Raw genomic sequence first — 19485 nt, forward strand, 5'->3', positions numbered from 1 at the left:
AGAAAACAGACTTCCTGACACCCATTTTCTCAAAGGAAATTTGCAGCCTTGGGGACAAAAAAACCCCCAAAACCCAAAAAACACCAGAAGAAAGCATACCTTCCTTCCTAAAAAAGCATCAGGTCAAAGTTTGAACCCAAAGCCAAACAGGACACCAGCTGATCCTGTGGGACTGCCCACCTCCTGCTGGGGGAGCACACTCTGGTCCAGCTATCGCTGATGACAGCAATCAGCCTTTCCAAACCCTCTCTGCAGGCCAGCGCCTGCACAACTACTGCTGCATAGTAACTATTGAGTAAGCACGTCACTTAAGCAGAACACCAGATTAAGCAGACCTCCGGGAAACCATAATTCTTGAGCAGATTACAAAATCCAGTGAAAAGATTGATTTTCAAGTAACTGGTAACATCTGCGGGTTTTTTTCCATGAACATGAGGTTCAGTGGTTTTCCTGTACCTTTTTCTTGTGCCACCTGCTTTTAATTCATTGATTTAAGAAAAATAAAAAGAAAGGATTTTTTTGTTTGGGTTTATTAAGACAAGGAAAACCCAAACCAGCCTCAGTTACCCAGATAGAAGCAGCACCACAGAAGGCAGAATGGGATATTCTTTCAATTGCCAAACCTGGAGTCAGAGTAGACCAATCCTCAAAAAAAACCCTCAAGGACAAAGTGGTTACACTGATGAAGGATGCAATACATGACAGAGTGCACAGATGGATTTTCCTGGCCCAAAAGGAGACAGGAAAAGAAGGAAAGCTGAAGCTTCAGTCACAACTTTGTGAGAGGAAGTCATGAACCTACAGCCTTGTTGTGGCCCATTCTTAACTCTGAACAAAAAAGAAGAGTGAACATGAGACACAGACAGATCAACTGACCTCAGGGATTCTCCATTCAAGTCTTACCTTCCTGGTGATGCTAACTGGGTGCCACATTCTTGATGTGTTACCTCAACAGCAAAACTGAGAAAGCAAACTCTGATGATCATACAAAGACTGTCATTTATCCTTCAAGAGGATGTGTGTGTGGAACACCTGGGTAGCAGTAGGGCTCCTGGCCTGTGCAGCCCATACAAAACAAACAGAAAATCCACTGGAACTTTTCAGACAACAGGCAAACCCATGTTAACCTACTGAGCCATTAGGGAACTTACAAGTCAGAGCTGAAGAAGCACAACACTGGGTGGCAAGGAAGAGGGGAATTGAAATACTGTCAGATGACCACAGGGTAAATGCTTGACTGCACATTATATTAGACAGTCACATTTATGAGAGAATGGCTTTAAAAAGATATCTTGTATCAGTGAGAGCCGCAATTTGACACAGAAAAGGTCAGGTTTAGTTGCATCTCTACTGAAATTACCCAGTCCTACATCAGAAACGGAATAAAAAGCTTTAAAATACCTAATAATTGAATGTTTTTCTTACATTTACATGAAAAAAAATTATTTTTCCAATCTATTCTACCATTTCCCATACACAGATTTCTACTCATAGTGCTTCTCTAAAGTTTTACTTGGATATTTTATTCTTATTGTCCATGTCCGAGAAAAAGAAGAAAAAAAGTGAGAATGCTAATCAAATACAGACAAATAATACTACTACAGAAGTCACAGTTCAAAAGGAAGTTTAAAATTCACATAGATGAGAAGAGCTACACATGTCTTGCAAATCTAAAGCTATTAAAGGCAAAGTTAAAGACAGTCAAAGCATCTATTGCTTTCCTTTCGGGAACCTGTGCTCTCCCTCCCTGATTAAATACCATAATACCCAGCTGAGTAATCCCAGCTGAACAATCCTTACAAATCAATATAAATACCACAGCACGGATTAGTCCCTCCCATCCTGCCAAGAAAGCCCAGGCTTTATCCCTGCTCCGGGAAACATCGTGCATAACCTCCTAACATGCTGCCGGAGCCTGCAACGCCCTGCCTGCTCCAGCACCAGCGGCTGCTCCAAGAGAGCATTGCCTGACTGCTTGGGGAACTCCCTGCCTGGCAGCCAGCAAACTCCAGCCTTCTTGCATAGTGGGTTTCATTTCAAACCCACTCCACAACAACTTCAACAAACCTTTCAAGTAAAACAGTGGTTGAATTAGTCCACGAAGTCCATCAGCATTTCTCTTCAGGAAGTCATGCGTCTGCAGAGCTGGTGCTGAAGCATTATATTATTATTATTATTATTATTATTATTATTATTATTATTATTATTATTATTATTATTATTATTATTAAATTAGGCGTGCCCCTCATCACCTGATACCCGAGCTAACCTTTACTCCCAAGGTTAAACCGTGAGTTTTGAATATTCTTTCAAACAGGTTTGTTGCTGGCTTACAAAGCATGTTTGAGGATGTAATATAAGTTCCAAAAGTTGCACACAGCAATTAATGAATCAGCTATTCTTCCAAGTTAATGAAATATTGCATTTTCAGCATATAATAGTTACCTAGCTGTGACCGATGGACTAACAAAGCAGACAACTCAGAATACTTCATATTTAAGGCACTTCTTTTCAAACAACAGAACCAAAGTCATGTGAAAAAGTAAAATGCTTAAATGCCAGGGTGATTTTGGTTTTTTTTTATCAGCAGCTTTAATAGTTCAGTATTAACTGCAGTTGTTATTTTGGTAAAATATCTACAAGAGACTAAACTGGGGGAGAGTTGTTTGGAATTGCAACACTGCATTAAAAAAGCCTCCTTGAAGAGGCTGTTGGGGACTTGTAGAAACTTACTTGTAGAACATTAGAAATTGCCTCTGACTTGACTTTTTAACCCAGTACCCAACAAATAATGATAAGCAAGCCTAGCTACCTTAGCTTCACTTCAGAGACAAAGGCAGCTGCCATCCAGATGTCCTCTTATTGCATAGGCAGCACCTTGATATAAGCTCTTCCTTAACTTCTTTGCCCTACTAAAGGAGCAGTGTTTTGGGGCACACATTTAATTTCATCTGCACACAGATATGCTGTCCCCAAATCAGCTGTCTATTTTAGGCTCTTCTTTCAGGCAAGCCGAGCAGCTGCTTCTGTAAAATCACACAGTCCTTTGGGGTGCAGAATAAGGAGCTCTTCTCCCTTGGCCTTGTCAGCAAAGGGTGGATGATTTGAGAGGAATTACTGCTGTAACGAAGCACGAACCTCCAGTGCATGAGAAGGGAACGCTCCAGTCCTGCCGCACGTACGGATCCCCAGATGGCAAAGCATATTGCTGCAGTCTCATCCCAAATGGCGGTGTGGAGCCACTGCTGAAGGTGTCTGTACCCCACTCCGCTCAGGAGGAAAACAGGCATGTATAAAAGCTCTGTGATGCCTCCCTCTGCTGTGACTACACTGATTCTAAAAACTCCCATTAGTCAACCTGTTTTGGTTTTTTTAAAATAACAACCAACCCCAACCAAGGATTATGTCACCAAACTACCCCGAGACCAGCAACAATACAAAAGAACACATAATCTACATTTACCATTCAAAACTTCACTGAAAATCAGTAACACGAGCCTGACTTTATTTAGGCCTAAGAAAACCATGTGTTAATGTTTCTTCTGAACTCACCAAATCAAGTTTCCTTTCTTTTCAGCTAGACAAAGCCTGGTCATTCGTGATTTATATCCCACAGGTAGGCTGCACTGGTGAAAATCAGTCAAGATCAGGCTCACCCAGGGGGGAAATCTGCAGGTGTGCTATGCAGAAGACTCATCACAGCTCCACATGAGTCAAAACAAACTTTTCCATTATGCCCGTTTTCCTTCTGAGATCCACGTGCCTGATTTCACAAGCTGTGCGCATTCCCAGGTCAGGTACGCAGGGCATACCCTGTGATTTCGGGAAAGCAGCCTGCTGCTCTTCTCCATGTAATCGGCATTCATGGAGCCCAATCCCCTGCCTACACTCACCTCCTTGCATGTCCACAGAACAAGGCTGGAAACAGAACACAAGATATTTTCCCTTAAGGGTACTCTGTCAACAGACCATCACTTCTTATGAGGCTGTTTCCACTTCTTTTACCCCACCATGACAAGGATGTCACTGGCATGCTCAAACGAGCTCGCAGAGCGCTGCCAATGTCCTGCACCGCACTGCTTTAACTCACCCCACCACCCCTCTTAAGAGAGACGCCCAAAAACCTGCGGACACAGAGTCCGTGTTCTCAAGAGGTGAGACAACCTGCTCACCTCACTCTGTTTCACATCTGAAATACAGCCCAGAAAAGCAGAGAAGACTGGTTTGCTCCACCAAAAGCATGCCCACGTATTTACAGACCTAGAAAGACTCAGACCTAGAAAGAGGCAATGCGTCAACAGGACAGAGCTCGAGGTAGGCCAGAAGTGTTGCTATAAAGCCTGAAGGCTCTGAAGGACTTCTCTCAGTGGGTTTTTAACAAAGTCAGCACCTCCAGGTTAGCCACCATAAGAATAATACCCCTGGGTGTCCCAGCGGCAAGCCTTCCCAGCCTCGGTTCTCCAACCAAGTGACTCATCAGTGATGCCACCCTAGCCTTAGAGATGAACTGTATTCCGACTTTAGTGTATTCCACATTCTCCCCCTGATGTGCATTTTTTCTGCTTAGGCTCTAAAAATCATTTTCATCTTTCTGAAAAATATTTATGGTTATTCTGGAGCCTAGAAGCTGTATTCACTGGGCTCATCACCCAATTGTCTTTGAGTTGCAGACCTTGCAACTTAAAAACCTATCATCTGCAGTACTTCAGATTTCAGAGGGACTTGGAACACTCTACTATGCCTGAGCTCTCCAAGATTTTTCAACCACTTAAGGACAAACCACAAAAACATACACAAAAACAGTAACTCCCTTTTGCCCTTGAATAGCAGTAAGCTCACAAATTAATTGCAAAGATAAACAAAAAAATTAGCAGCCCCCACAAAGCGTTGTTTGAAATATAAACTTACTGCCATCCTAGCTTATAAAAATGTAGAAGTGCACGCACATGTAAATTCTCGAGCAAGGTATGTTAATCAGGAGGGTTACCAAGGCACAGCCGCTCCTGTGCAGTTACAGATCCACTCAGACAGTGGTGCTGTAACACACCCTAACATCACACTGCTCCTAGCCTCATCTTGGACATGGCACAAATTGCCTGCAATCTTGATTTGGACAGAAAGACTTAAATATTGTTACTGCAATCCTAACGCCATTAATGAAATGATATACTAATTGCTTTGGTCAGTAGCACCTTATATACTTTAATTACTTAAGCAGCTGCTTGCTGTTAAGAACTCCAAATTTAGCTACATCTCATGCTATATTTTGAAAGATTTTTTTGTGTTTAGCTGGTTTGCCCCATTTAACTCTGGCTTTTTTTTTAGCTGAAAATGCAACTAGCTTGACAGAATCTTGTCCTTTTTAATAGGCACAAAGAGACTTAGAAAATGTAACAAATTCAGATTGATCTTCCCCTTGAAGCTTCTTGGCTTTAAGAGAAGCGCTGCAACCTTTTTCAACCCCAATGCAAGAATGTCAGCTCCTTTGATGCATTTCTCAAGTATCCTCACATGACACAGCTTGCTGAAGCACTGTCATGAACCACTTGCAGCATAAAGTTTACATAAAGGCAGAAATAAATACTGTGCTGCTTATCACAGTCAGGTAAGCTGAAAGACAGTGATGACTGAAGCTTATTGTTACAATGGTGCGCTGTGGAAAAAGATTTTAGTGCAGAACTTACACCAAATTACAACAGAGTTGTTTTTTTTTTCTACAGATTTTGCTTATTTGATTAAGCTATGAAATTTGAGGGGTTTTATCCCCTCTTCTTTTTAAGTGAGCTTAAAACAAGTCTCAAGCTTGCTATATCTGCTTTATAGACAAAGTAAGAAATCAGAATTACAGTAATGTACTATTCCAGTTCATTTTGGGACAGCCTTAACATCACACGACTTTTTTCAAAGCTACAGGCACCATAAATAATGCAAGACTACAATATTATCTTTTGCTATTTTACTCCCCTTTAAAAAATTCAAAAGCATTTTCTTTGGTATGACAACATATTTTCACTGACACTGATGTTCCTCAATCTTAGATGGACCTGAAGACCATCTGACTAGAAAAACAAACAAAAAAGCACACACTTTGTTCCCTTATTTGACAAAATTACAACCTAAAGCACAAGCCAAGGCAGCTGCAGCATCAGAATGTATAGTTACCTAAAAGTACTTGTAATCTTTAGTAGTGAAAAATAAATGAAGGTGATTTCTCTTTTCCAACATGTTTATGCACATAAACACACTTAACTCTAACCATAAAATGAATAAAACACCAAGATATGGTCTCAGAACAGGAAAGACCTGCACCAAGAGCTTCTGCACCATGTAAAGCACTAGAAACCACTTCAAAGTTCCCTCCATCTCCAACAGTTCTCCAAAGTAGACACTCCATATGGGCTTCCTTTCAACTTGCAATGAACTGATTTGAGAGTTATCTTGCTAAAGAGCAATACCTTCTTTTATACCTGACTCAAATGGATTTCAGATTCTTACTGTCTTCCTCTTTCACCACAGTAGGGTACCATTTCATTGAGAGCTACTTATGTTCTTTTCTACTCTGTTAACCTCTCTAGTGTTCACTCTGTCAACTACACCTCCCAATTCTGCCTGTTGGCCCCTTGAATCTGAGGATGCACTAGAAGACTCTGTCTTCCCACATGCTTCCAATAAAATGCAATTTGTATAGGTCTGCACATTTGCCTCAAATACAAGGAAAGGTTGCGAACAACCATTTCAGTAGAAATGATTCCACATTTCTACTACTTTTCCTGTTAAAATATCTGTATTTCTAGCCCAGTGTAAGTATCTAAGAATGCTTTTATTGCTGCATTTCATTTCACTTGTCAAACCAGAATAAACTTCCTTCAGAGAAAGTGGTTTTTTGCTATTACAAGTACATTAGGAAGAGTGCCAGTGCAGCTGTACCACCAAACCCCTGGGAGACACCAGACCCTGGGGAATGCAAATGGTATGAGAACATCTCTTTTCAGGGCAAAGTCATCAGCAGGGAGATCACCCAGTCTTCTTGCTCAAACACCCTTCTGTAAGAAAAGAGGCATTTACCCCAGCCAGGCCTTCAGCAAATTTCTCTGATCGTCTCAATTTGACTTGGAGCCAACAGTCTGACAGATTCATCTCTAAACTTGCTCTTCAGAAAGGGATCTCTCTGTTTTGTATTTCACCAGCATAACACAGCAGGAGACATGTATCCTGGCCCAAAAATCTCTGCACTATTGCCATAGGGAGGAAAGGTTGAGAGGATTTTTTGTTTTGCTTTCTTTAGTCGTTTTCTTAAACAGAAAGTTTATAGAGATATACAATAGTAGATAGATATTACCACAAACATAAATACTGTATTTGTAGACATCTTGGCTCCTACAATAATGAAAACAAATTAGATCTCTTTCAATAGTTTCATTTCAGCTACATACTAAAAGCATCTTAAAGAAACTCCATGGTTTTTCACTTATGCCTCAAGTGTTTTTTACTTATCTCTTTATCCCACATTTAATGCCTTTTTTTTCCTTTTTTTGTAGTAAATGTTCCAATGTCATCTGGCAAGTCTGGTCACTACTCCCAACTTTAATTTCAATCCCCACATGCACAAAGCTTCAAGTACCCTTCAGCTTAATTCACTGACCTCCTCCCTCCTGTGAGTCAAGAATTATGCACCATCAATCAAAGCACATTTATGGTACTTAGAAGCTGCATCATCTCTCATCACTTCCATGTCACAGGCTGCACACAAACAAGTCAATTTACAGAAAGGCTACCCATCATATCAAAGTAATACCCTATGGTTTACCCAACACATTAGGACACCATCTCACATATGTTCTCATTTGAGTCTTGACTTCATCTCTGCCGAACTGGCTCTCAACTTAATACCATGAACAACACTGAAGTGAGACTTCATCTTCAAAAAGACCATGCACACTGCTAAGCAGATCTCAATCACTACTAAGCAGACCTCATTATTTGACAGAAGTTCTGCAATAGCAATATCTTCATTTTACTGATGGTGAAAATGTAGTTATTTGTTTAATTCCACTGAACAAGTGCTTCTACCTCTTTGCCCTGCTCCACACAGGCACAGTGGCCAACCCCAATGAGTATTTCCCAACTTCTGCGCAGAGGGGGTTGTGGGCTGTGGGGTGGAGAGCCCACGGTTGCTTCTGCATGCTCATGTAAAGCAGCACACACTTGTCATCATCCTGCCATGATTTCTGCAGTCCAGTTATTCTGAGCAGCTTGGTTAGCTACCACCACATGGGAGCCAGGTCTGCTGCTGCCATCATCACCTGCTACAGTTTGCAACCCCCCCATTCCCATCTGTGCTTGAGAGTCCAGGCAACCCCACCGCACAGGCTGTGGACATTTCTTACTCCATGGAACTTCCAACAGGAGTGAGAAATAACCATGCCCCCAACAAGGACCCTGTTACCTATAAAGCTGCCAGCCAGCCCACGGTCAATCACATTCTTTCAGCAAGGACTGGCTTTAAACACAGGCAGGACACTCTGCAGAGATGCAGAGCTTAGAGAAAGAGCCAGAAAGTTCTTGTAATCAAAGCCTGTACCATTTTACAGTCTCCTTGGTATCTGAAGTCTGACTTCATTCATGACTCTTAAATACATTTTTAAACATAGAAAATCATGCTGATACTTAAATAAACATAACTCTGCCACTAAGAAAGCCTACATTTCACATTCACTCAAAACCACAGAAATTTATTAGCCAAGTATTTTTAGTTACATCCTTTTTTTTTTTAATACACCACAGTGTATGTTCTTTTTGACATAACTGAGTTAAGGTATACTTGCTGATATAGACCATGAGTGCATTCCAGTGTAATTTGTCTTAAATAGAAGAGATACACTCCCATGCTAGAAAAATCCTAAAATTTGCAGTCCTCGACTTCCCAGTCATCTGGCAGAACCAGTCTTTATTTTATATAGAGATCAGAAAAGACATTTCTAAGGAAGACCATGTTTAAGCTATAACTTGAATGGGGCATTTTCCTCTCAGCTGTATAATGTGTTATGTCTTTATGTGACAATCCCATTTTTTTAGTACTTAAGCTCCAGAAAATTGTTTCAATGTGCAGAACAGGATACTAAAAACTTACACTAATTCTATAATTGTTCAGACTGCTTAACCTATATTTACTATAATACTGTCAGCCAACTTTTAAAATCCATTTAATCTTTAAGCACAAGGACAACTTTTGTTTAGCATTTGTAATTCTTCCTCTAATTAGGGCCAACTAACAAGTGAAAAAGAGGAGAACAAAGTAGTTGAATGAAGGAATCCTAAAGCACCAGAAGCCTTTAGGAGCACCAGAAGCTTGCAGGAGAACTGCAGTATCAGAAATACGCCCCATTCCACTATGGCAAACTGTGGGAATCTATAAAGTTAGAGGGTTTTAGGGAGGTGGGAAAAAAGCCCCGTTCCGTTCGAGTCTGTATATAAATTGCCAGCGTACAGCAAACAAGTCTTTCCTCACCCTCGTTCAATTTCTCACCCCTAAAAATGTTACAGAGATAGACATTGCTTGGTTGTTTTCTTATTTAATAATTTTTATTTTTTTAAAAAGAGAAGCAAAGTGAATTTATGTATTAATTTCTAAGATGATAAAAGCTCTGCTTTAAGATGAACCTCATAAAAAAGTAAATTAACTTATACTTTTCTTCACCTGAGGCACAGGAAAGAAGAGACAGAAACCAAAGGTTAGGACACTTATTAGGACAAACAATGGAAGGAAACTAAGAGCTGTACTGCCTGTTCTCCACCCTCTCACTACTTTGACAGAGACCAAAAATATAACTTTGAAGGTCAGGGGAAACCAAAAATCCAAAACTCAGATACACATCTCTCAGAATTGTTTGCAGACAAGAGGGCTGCACTGTGTCAGCTATTAAAAATCACCTGCATCACAAGGAAGATCAAAGGTGCATGGGTGGTCAGAGACAGAACAAAAATCAGTTCAGTGTGCTTTTAACAGGGATAGGGGCAAATCAGAACTTTATCTGGTTAAATGGATTTCATTTCAGAAAAAAAGAGAAAAAAAATCTGATTCCAAAATTGTTATATGTTCATGTGAAGTAAGGCTGTTAAAAAGTTTCTTGCAAAGATGAAGTATAACCAATATCAATTCAGCCAGCAGTTTCTGACACTACATCTGCTCCTACTTGACCACACTACCGCTACTAAACTCTTAGAAATCAGTTTCATAGAAAATGGGGTCCATTCTCCCCCATCATCTTCAGAAAGCACACAGGCACAGTTAACACTGTTCTCTCAAGAAATCTGTCTGCTTTTACCAAAGCAGAGGGATTCATAAAATAAAATAGCCTCCCCTCAAAAGTCACAGTGATTTCAAACATTCCATGTGCTGCAGATAAATGGCAATCAGTTTCTGACAGATGATACTCTTAAAAGTCTGAATAAGCAGAATAGATTTATTTCAGATTTGAGCACAGAGTCATGAAACCAGATTAAAGCCCTAAAGCTTTCCATGTAATCAGATACTGAAAGTCAGTTCTCTTTCCATTAAAGCTGACCTTGCATAGTGACATTGTACTTTTATCTCAAAAATTAGAGATACTTCTTAAAAGATTATTTTCAAAATACATAACAGTATAGCTGCAGTGAATATGGATTGTTTCCATCTCTAAATATATTCTTCCCCTTCATATATCAAACTGCCTTTTAAACTTAGAATTTGATTGAGGTTATGGTGTCCAAATTCAAAGTTAATATTCTGATGTTGCAGAGACACTGTTTTCACTGAACAACTGTCATTGTTATAGCATGATAAAAAGCCAGGCTACATAATAAATCAACTTTCTTAGCTCATTAGTACTGGACTATTTTAAGTGCCCACAGCCATGTTTTGACATGTGGCTATAACACCTTCACTAAAAGGTTCAAAAGCTTCTTATATAAAACATTCCCCCTAACAGGGAATATGCAAAATCCAAGAACGTGAAGAAAGAGGGTGTAGTAGCACAGGCAAGAATTCAACTCAGCCATGTTAAAAATGTCATCCAGAAGCTATCAAAAGAGCCTGTGTTGATACTACTAATTTCCATCCTTTTGCTCTAACATGTTGACAGTAGAAATTTAGTCAGATTACAAAAGAAAACATAAAGGCAATACAGTTATGCCAGAGAACATAAGAGTTCATCCCATGATTTTACAGTTTCATTGATTAAATTAGAAGAGGATATTTCAGATCACTAAGCTTAATTTTGGACCACTAACTCAAATGGAAGAAAAATGTTGCCCAGTAGGCAGAGGAAGACCAGAGACCAGAAGTGCCCAATACCCGTTGGACAATATAAAGAACTGTATAAAATAATTCTTAAAATAGTGAAATCTATCACATTTAACTGCTTTAGCAGTAGAATGGCACCATTTGCTAAGCAAATACACTTACAGAGGGAGGGAGTGCACCACCCATAGGATAACAGACTTTTACTCCCTCATGAAAGACGTGAGATAAACACAAGAAATGAGCTCAGCTCTGATACCTGGGAGAAACACCTCATCACGAAGTAGATACTGAACAACTCAGATATCTGAATTTCCCCAGGCACACCATTTCAAACAGATGCGTCAGACCCATGAGCTCAAGCCCGAGAAAGGGAATGCCTGGAACAACATCATCCCCACAAAGGGCCTGCAGGCTGCTCCCGTCCAGGAGCCCTCTTCTCAGCCTGTTCAAGGTGCTCTCCCTCCCAAGGAGTCACCAGCCAGGCTGTGGCTGTGGCACAGCCACAGCGAGGGGCAGAGTGACCCAACACCTCTGCAGTGGTGGCAGTGGCACAGAAAGTGTCTGTGCCGCCGGAGGCATCACCTCAGAGAGCTGGCACATGGCTGGGGGAGCTGCCAAATGTCAGCAAATCCATGATGTGAACATCAGTCTCCTGCAGACACTCCCAACAGACCAGTGGGTTTAGGTACCCACCCCTGGCACCCACCCCAGCCCCGCACCGAGAGTCTCCTCTCCTGGGCTGGGCATATGATCCTTGTATCCCCAATTGTCTGTTCCAGTTATGCTGGATAAAAGTTTTGCACTTTCAGACTGGTTCCAAGAGCGAAGGGGGGAGAGAAAAAGCGCAGTTTGTTTTCAGACACTGCACTCACTCCTCCACATTCCTGCTCCTGGACTGTGCTGTCTACAGATGGACAGACAGCAGAACAGAGCTCTACTTTGCTTTTTTTTAGTTAGTTTTAGCTAGCTGAGGCAAAGGAGTTCCCTGGACTGTGGTTTCTTTCTTTTCTTTGGACCTGCCCAAACCTGCTCTGGACTGCACACCCAGAAGAGCACCTGGAACTTGCACCTATGGCCCACCAGGCCGGGCCTGGGCCGTGGCATTTCCAGCACCGGAGGGATGGATAAGAGACTGAGTGAGCCGAGCTGCAACCCAGGGAGGGGACTTTCTCAATTTGTCATCTCTTTTGGAGCAGCAAGAGGTTTTATTGTTCAGTATTGTTCAGGGGGTTTTTTTTGTTGTTTTGTTTTTGTGCTGGTGAATGCTTTGCCTGTGAAATAAACAGGTTTTTTTCCACTTTTTCTCTAAGGATTTTTCCCAAACCAGTTGGGGTAGGGGCCGATTGAATCTGCTTTTTAGAGGAACCCCTTTGGAGGTTCTCTCCCAAATTTGCCCTGAACCAGAACACCCCCAAATTGTGCTGCTCCCCTGAGCCGTGTTTTCACAATAGCTGCAGCACAGGGAGGAAGTTTCCACCAGATGCCCCCGAGTGCACACCCACCAACAGAGAGAGAGGACATGCCACGCTGCCTCTTGCATTACCCAGCCCAAGGACGTAAAAAGAACAGTTGATTTGCTCTTCTTCCGTGGCAGCAGGAAATGCATATATTTTAATATTAAAGACAAAAGTAAATTAAAAAGGATATTTGATTTTACAATTGATTTTGCAGTTACTCCCTCTATTTGATTTGTGGTGAGTTTCTTAAAGAGTCAGTGCTGTACACTTATGCTAGTACTAAGCTAACCTGTTTTCAAGGAGGTAACACATAAGGGGTGAGGGAAGTAAATGCCCTCTTTCTGAGACAGATCTGTAAAGAAGCAAGAGAAGCTCATCACCCAGATGCCCAATTTACACCTCCCCTCCCAAAGCCTTAGACAAGAATTTAACAATAACAAGAGAGGAGCCTCTAATTACCCTGAATTAACGCTTTGTGAATTTACTCCCTTCTGTGCCATGGTAACAGCAGATACAAATCTTGAAAGAGAAGCTGGAGGAACACCTATCTGCAGTATAAAAAAAAATTCCCAAAGCACTATTTCAGATGTCATACATCCATACAGCTTCAGTCCCTGAGGGATGAGTATGGTGCATCTCATGGTCTCTCTTGAGCAACGAACCCAGCTTCCCAGTCCAGCTCCACTTGCTCTTCCAATGCAACTGCTCTGCTCCAGCAACCATCTTCCTCCAGCACAGCAAGAAGGTCGCTGCAAACCTGGTAATAACTTTACCATTCTTCCATAGACCACAGGAAAAAAAAAAGGCTTAGATTAATTTTTAATATTGTAGTACTTCTTGATTTAGGCTTACTTAAAATTCTTAAGTTTTTCTACATCTCACCTTGTAAAACTTCCAGTGAACAAAGGCCCCAAGGCAAACCCTATACAAACAAGATAGTGGGCTCCTTCCCTGCATTGAATTCACCGAATCCTGTCTCGTCAGAGAAATTCAACAGATTGACACACTGAATCCTGAGATTATAAACAGGCTTAAAATACCATGCTTGTCAACTATGAGATACTACAATGTTTTTTTATTCATATCATGTGGCTTTAGAGGAACACAATTAATTTTAAATATGTTCAAAACTGATGATTTGCAAGCTGATACTAAAAAGTTGATACATAAAAAATAAAATAAAAAATAAAATTTAAAAATACAATAAAAATGAAATAAAATCCATCAGTTACCTATGATTTATTTTCTTTGAACATGCTACAGTTTAAATATCTTTTGGTCTGTTTCATTTCACTGTTTTCACTCAATCTTCATTACATTATGTACAGAGTCTTCCAGCTAAACTCAATCAGCTCAGTTCATGTGTCTCCTGCAGCTCACTGCAGATCTCTGAAGCAATCTGTACTAAACACCAATTTATGGTCTTCTCTTTTCATAATTTTTTTTCCCAGAGTTCTGTCAGCCCAAGGGTTTGGAAACTAATCTAATGAGGGAAGTTAAACTTCTACACAGCTATTATGGGTGCCCTCCTAGTAGCCATGCTAACAAGATTCATCACCAAATATAAATGGAAGCATTCTCCAAAAGAAGACAAAGGTACTGTAATGAGCTAGGCAGGAAGCAGGGCCTCCGCTCTCCGCGTAAGATTAGTCAGTGTAAATCATTTTGGCACTAATGGTGGTTTTTTTCTAAGGCTGGACAATGACAACAACATTTATACAAAGCACGAGAATTCATGAATGTCTGGCAGTATTGTCTCTGAAATACAAACAATGTTTGTTTTTCATTCTACACTTTAAATTCAGTACCAGCTGGATTCTGCAAAAAACATGGGTTAGTTCTGACACACCAGATAACCAACTCATCCCAGTCAGATCCCACAACTGAAGCATTTCAGAAGCAGCACCGACTGTTACAAAACACACTCCTCCTTAGCTACAGAATGAATAACAACATCGCCTCAACCTCCCATGTCTATCCTGAGGCAAATACAGAAGAAAATATATTAAAAGCAAGTAGTAACAACAGTGGTGGAGAAAAAGAGTATTATTATTATTTCTCTGGGCTGAATCTTAGGCATTGTAATACTTCACCTACACCCATGCTCATTCAAAGGTCTGCGAATATTTACATGGGCTTATAGTTCTTGGGCACAGGACTGTTCCAGTGTGCTTGAAGGGAAGTTTCCACCATGCTGACATTTACTGTCTCTAAAAATCAATGTACTAATGACTAGCCAGCAAGGTACAGGACAGCATCCACCTCAAGAGTCAACTGCAGTATGATGCAAATTTTGGCAGATGCCCTGGATCCCTCTGGTTTCACTGGGAGCCACTGGTCTGTACAGGCAGGCAGGAAATCCAGTGCCCACCCAATCCACAACCAAAGCATATTCATTGTCTCACTACCAGCAAGACTTCCTACCATCATCAACAAAGAAAGACCAAAGGCTTTTGAGAAAGGACAGCTGTTGGCTAAAACAACCTTGACACCATTTCCCTTCTGCTGCTGGAGCCACCTGGCTGTGGAGTAAGAGGTACCGTAAGGTTCAACTCAGCTCTGTCTGCAAACTGCAGTGATAAAAAGCACCAAGTCCAGCAAGAGCTGAGAGCACTTTGGGAAAGGAAGACTTTGTGTGAATGCACTAATAAAAGGAAGATAAATCTTTCATCACAGACCCGTGGCAAAACACATTTGTACAGAAACTGACAATCATCCCATGAGTACATACACACAGAAAGTGCCAGCACTGCATGTCTAATACCTCTACTAAAAGGCAAGGTGACAGAATGTACCTTATTTATGCCTGGCTTTAAAATTCTGAATAAGAAGTGGCTATGCAATCTCAAAAAGTACATGTCAAGTACCAATAAAAAGCATTGCCCATAAACTTCACATCTGGGACTGAAGTTGGCAGTATTTGCTGCCTGCTAGAAAAACAAAGAGAAAAAATGAGCTCCAAAATATGTATCAACAAAGAAAACCCCAGAAGTATGGAGAAGGAAGAGAAACAGCAGTGGCATGGTGGGCAGGTTAAAACCCCTGAAGTCCAAGAGTCAACAAATTCTGTTGGGCTTAGAGTTTTCTGTAGCATAGGCCATTTTGGAATCACAATTCATATAGCAAAGTTCTTCCACAGTAGCCCAGGGAAATCTACACGACAGCTTTGTCCTGCTACTGAGACACATCCAAGGTTAAATTTGGTGGCATCACCCAGCAGCAGCACAGAGCAGCCAAGAAGAACAGAGGCTGCACTGCCAGGGTACTTGGGGGAGAGAGGAGAACCAGCAGCAACCTTTGGGAAGGGACAAGGGAGAACAAATGCAGCAGCCTATCACCTCTACGGAAGGTCTCTAAATGGCATCCCTGTGTGAATGGAAGGAGTAGAAGTAAAATCACGACTGTGGGTCTCCAGCTCTGCCTCTCACTACTGCACAGAGTACAAGTACTGTAGGCTACACACTGCACAAAACTTGTCATTGCAAAATTTTAAACATTTGTGACTGCTGAATCGTTTGCAAAGTGAGAAGGAAAAAGTTTTGAAAATAACAATACCTGACGTTGCCTCCTAAGCATGCTCTCACTTCCTCTTGGTGTTTTTGAAGATGGTAAATACTTGTTTTGCTTGTATCTTCACCTCCTACCTTTTCCTCTTCAAAAAAGCCACATAGTTTAGACACATTTTTCTTCTTCAAGCCTAGAGGCTTTACTACAGCTTCTGGAAGGACTGTTCCAGAAATACTTAGACTTGCTGGTTATTAAATGCCAAATCCTGGCTGGCTGTAACTTTTAATAGGTTTATGAAGCATATCTGTTCCTTTACATTAGTGGATACTAGTATTGTTCAGCAAGACAGCTTGTTCTTTTCTATTACATTTGATTTATGGAGTATCCTATGGGGAATATAGGAAAGACATCATAGCTCACACTCTTCACATTTAGTACCTTAACAAAACTTGCCCAATTAGCAGAATCATTGAAAAGTGATAAACTAAACAATGGCTTAGATATAAAAATACTTATTGTTAAAGTAAGCAAGTTTATTAGCATGCCTATACAAAAACAGTTATTAAACTATTTCTAGGAAAAATACTATTCCATCTGCACTCAATTTTGCACATTAGTTTCACATGAAACCTTCCTATTCTCAAGACTCTTCACTTTACAGAACTATCTTCTGCTCCCCAATCTTTACAAGACATTCTTTTGAAAGAAGAAGCTGAAGAGTTATAAAGCATCTGCTTGCGTAAAAACAGTGATTCAGCAGGAAACACGTACTTGAAATACCCTTCACAAGAAAGGGCTTATTTACGCGGGGACAGTTGGCAGGGCTATCTCAGTCTCCACCTGAATGCTCTTTTTCCAGTTTGTGTTAAAGGGATTCAGATGCCTGGGAAGAAGCTAATCACCATTTTTATAGGCTCTGGAAAGCAGTATTGGTTCAGAACTGCAGGTGCTTGTACCAAAAGCTGTCCCAGCGAAAAGCAAAGGACCACAAGTTAATGTTCAACAGAAACTGGCAAATCTGCTGCGCTCACTGAGCGTGGTCAGGTGTGAACTGCAAGTGCACACATAAAACAACGTAACAACTACAGCTGCTCAAAGTTCAGCTGCAGTGTTTAACGCATAATACACTAAAGAGAAAAAGGCAGAGAACACCAAAACAGGAATTATTTTAGACAATTCTAATCCTTTCCCAATTTCTGCCTATGCCAATCACAGAAAGCTTTAGGTCTCCTAATAAGCATGTGCTTAAGTCAGCAAGTAATGTTGCCTCTAACTGGAAGCAAAAAATTGCCATAGTCTGTTCCAAACATCTTTATCATCAACATAATCAAGGCATACCACCAAACATTAATTTGCAGTGGTTCTACAAGTTGCTTCTGGATACAGGTTTACTCTTTTAAGCTTTAAACCAGTGTCAGTGCCAGCCAGGCTTTAATAGAAAGTAATGGATAATAAAGTTTAGTTTAAGAATAACAAAAACCAAAAAAAATAGTGGCCACAGAACATAAAAATCCATTTCATGTTAATAATCTAATCTTCCTATTTACTGTGTGACTAATATGACTGTATTGGGAGCCAGTTCAGACCATGTCACAACTCCCTGAGCTGAAGCTCTTCATGTTGTATTTTTCTATGTTCTATTCATTAATCTGGAGTTCTAGAATATATGCCAGCTCTAAAAATACTTGTACATTCAAGTTCTTGGACAAGAATATTTATTTCATACGCTATGAAAAGAGCGTAAATGCTCCTACTTGGGCAGAGCAAACACTCAAGACATGGCACAACATCACACTTAGGGCTACTTCCATTTCCAAGAGGGTACCAAAGCAGCAGGGACCTTGCTTCCCCCTACAACACTGCAAAAAGGCAGAACTCCTACAGCCCAGCTCAGCATTAAAGGCCACCACTGAGCATTTAGGTTTCAGTTCTTAATCCAGACCACTGACATAACAGCATCAAGATTGATACTATACCATGTACTTACTGCAGCAAAAAAAGTAGAAAGATATTAGGAACAGTGGATTTGATTGCTGTCAGTCAGCTGATATAAAAGAAAAATCCCAAACAAATTGTGGATGCATAAGAAATCTTTACTTCAAAAAGTACTAGGGAAAAACATTAAATGGATCTTGCTTGACCAACAGGCATTGAAATGGCAGTACCCTGTATGCAAATCAATTTTTTTAAAGACAGCTGTTTCCTAAATTATTTTGAACATTTGTCTCAAAGTGGCTGAGCCACATGCCAGGTGACACTGTCAAGATCCTTTTTCAGTACCACAATATTGAGAGAGGAAAAGAAGGATCTGAAAAGGAAGTGGGAAAATGTCAGGCTGCAAAGCTGGCATTCTGCCATCCAAACAGAGTATTACCTATCTCTTCTATAAATGTTCAGACCTCAAAAGCAGCAGATACATGCACTGTAGCACATGAACCCAGACCACACAGGATGTGTTCACCCCCACCCAAAAATCCCCTAATTAAAGGGGGATATTTACAAATAGCTTCAGAAGTCACATGTATAGATCTATTCCACAATTTAGACATCTTGATATAGGTGAAAATAATATAAGAAACATTACTAATTCTAAAACACATGAAAAATTGAACTTCTAAAATGTGTTCTGCGCAAGTAAACATGCCACTACACACTGCCTCTGCTACTGTAGGTTTTAGACTGGATTACATTGCAACCTGTTGCCTTCTCGTTTCAATTGAAAACAAAGCTTTAGAAAACACCAGAACACCTGGAGCATGGAAAGGGGAACCAGTTAAAATACAATCCTCATTACACTCTGTGTAATGGACTTGTCTGTGCAACTTTAATTGTCTTGATAATCTACAAGTCATGAAATTTGAGTCTTGCTGCCCTTGACAAGTAAAAAAGCTGAATTTTTAAAGGAAAAGTTGAGCATGTCATGTTTCGCAAATATTTTAAGTAATATGCTTATAAGCTTTTTTGTTTCAATAGTTTTGTTCTGTCTGCAGTACTATGAGTTGTTGCACTCATGAAACAACATTTGAAGATGACCTTCAAGGACTTGGTTTCAAATTAAACCATCAGGAAGCCTGAGGGTAAGAGGGTTCACTGCTTAAAAGAACACTATTATCAATTATTTCAAACCTAAAACAATAAAGCTGAGCTGAACAGTCTCTGTAATAATAGTAACTATTGTCTTTTAGGTCTCTGAACAGACAGAAATCAGTGAAGACAGAGTTTTAAAATTTGTTTTAGCTT

The 19485-nt window shown here is 40.5% G+C and overlaps 1 protein-coding gene across 2 annotated transcripts in view; it reads right to left on the bottom strand.

Moving 5' to 3' along the window:
* Nucleotides 1-19485, bottom strand: part of GRB10 (growth factor receptor bound protein 10) — a 145493-nt gene that overhangs the window by 63813 nt on the left and 62195 nt on the right. The gene's annotated exons all lie outside the window — the stretch shown is intronic.

The sequence above is a fragment of the Camarhynchus parvulus genome, chromosome 2, assembly GCF_901933205.1.
Source record: "Camarhynchus parvulus chromosome 2, STF_HiC, whole genome shotgun sequence".
Classification (NCBI taxonomy): Eukaryota; Metazoa; Chordata; class Aves; order Passeriformes; family Thraupidae; genus Camarhynchus; species Camarhynchus parvulus.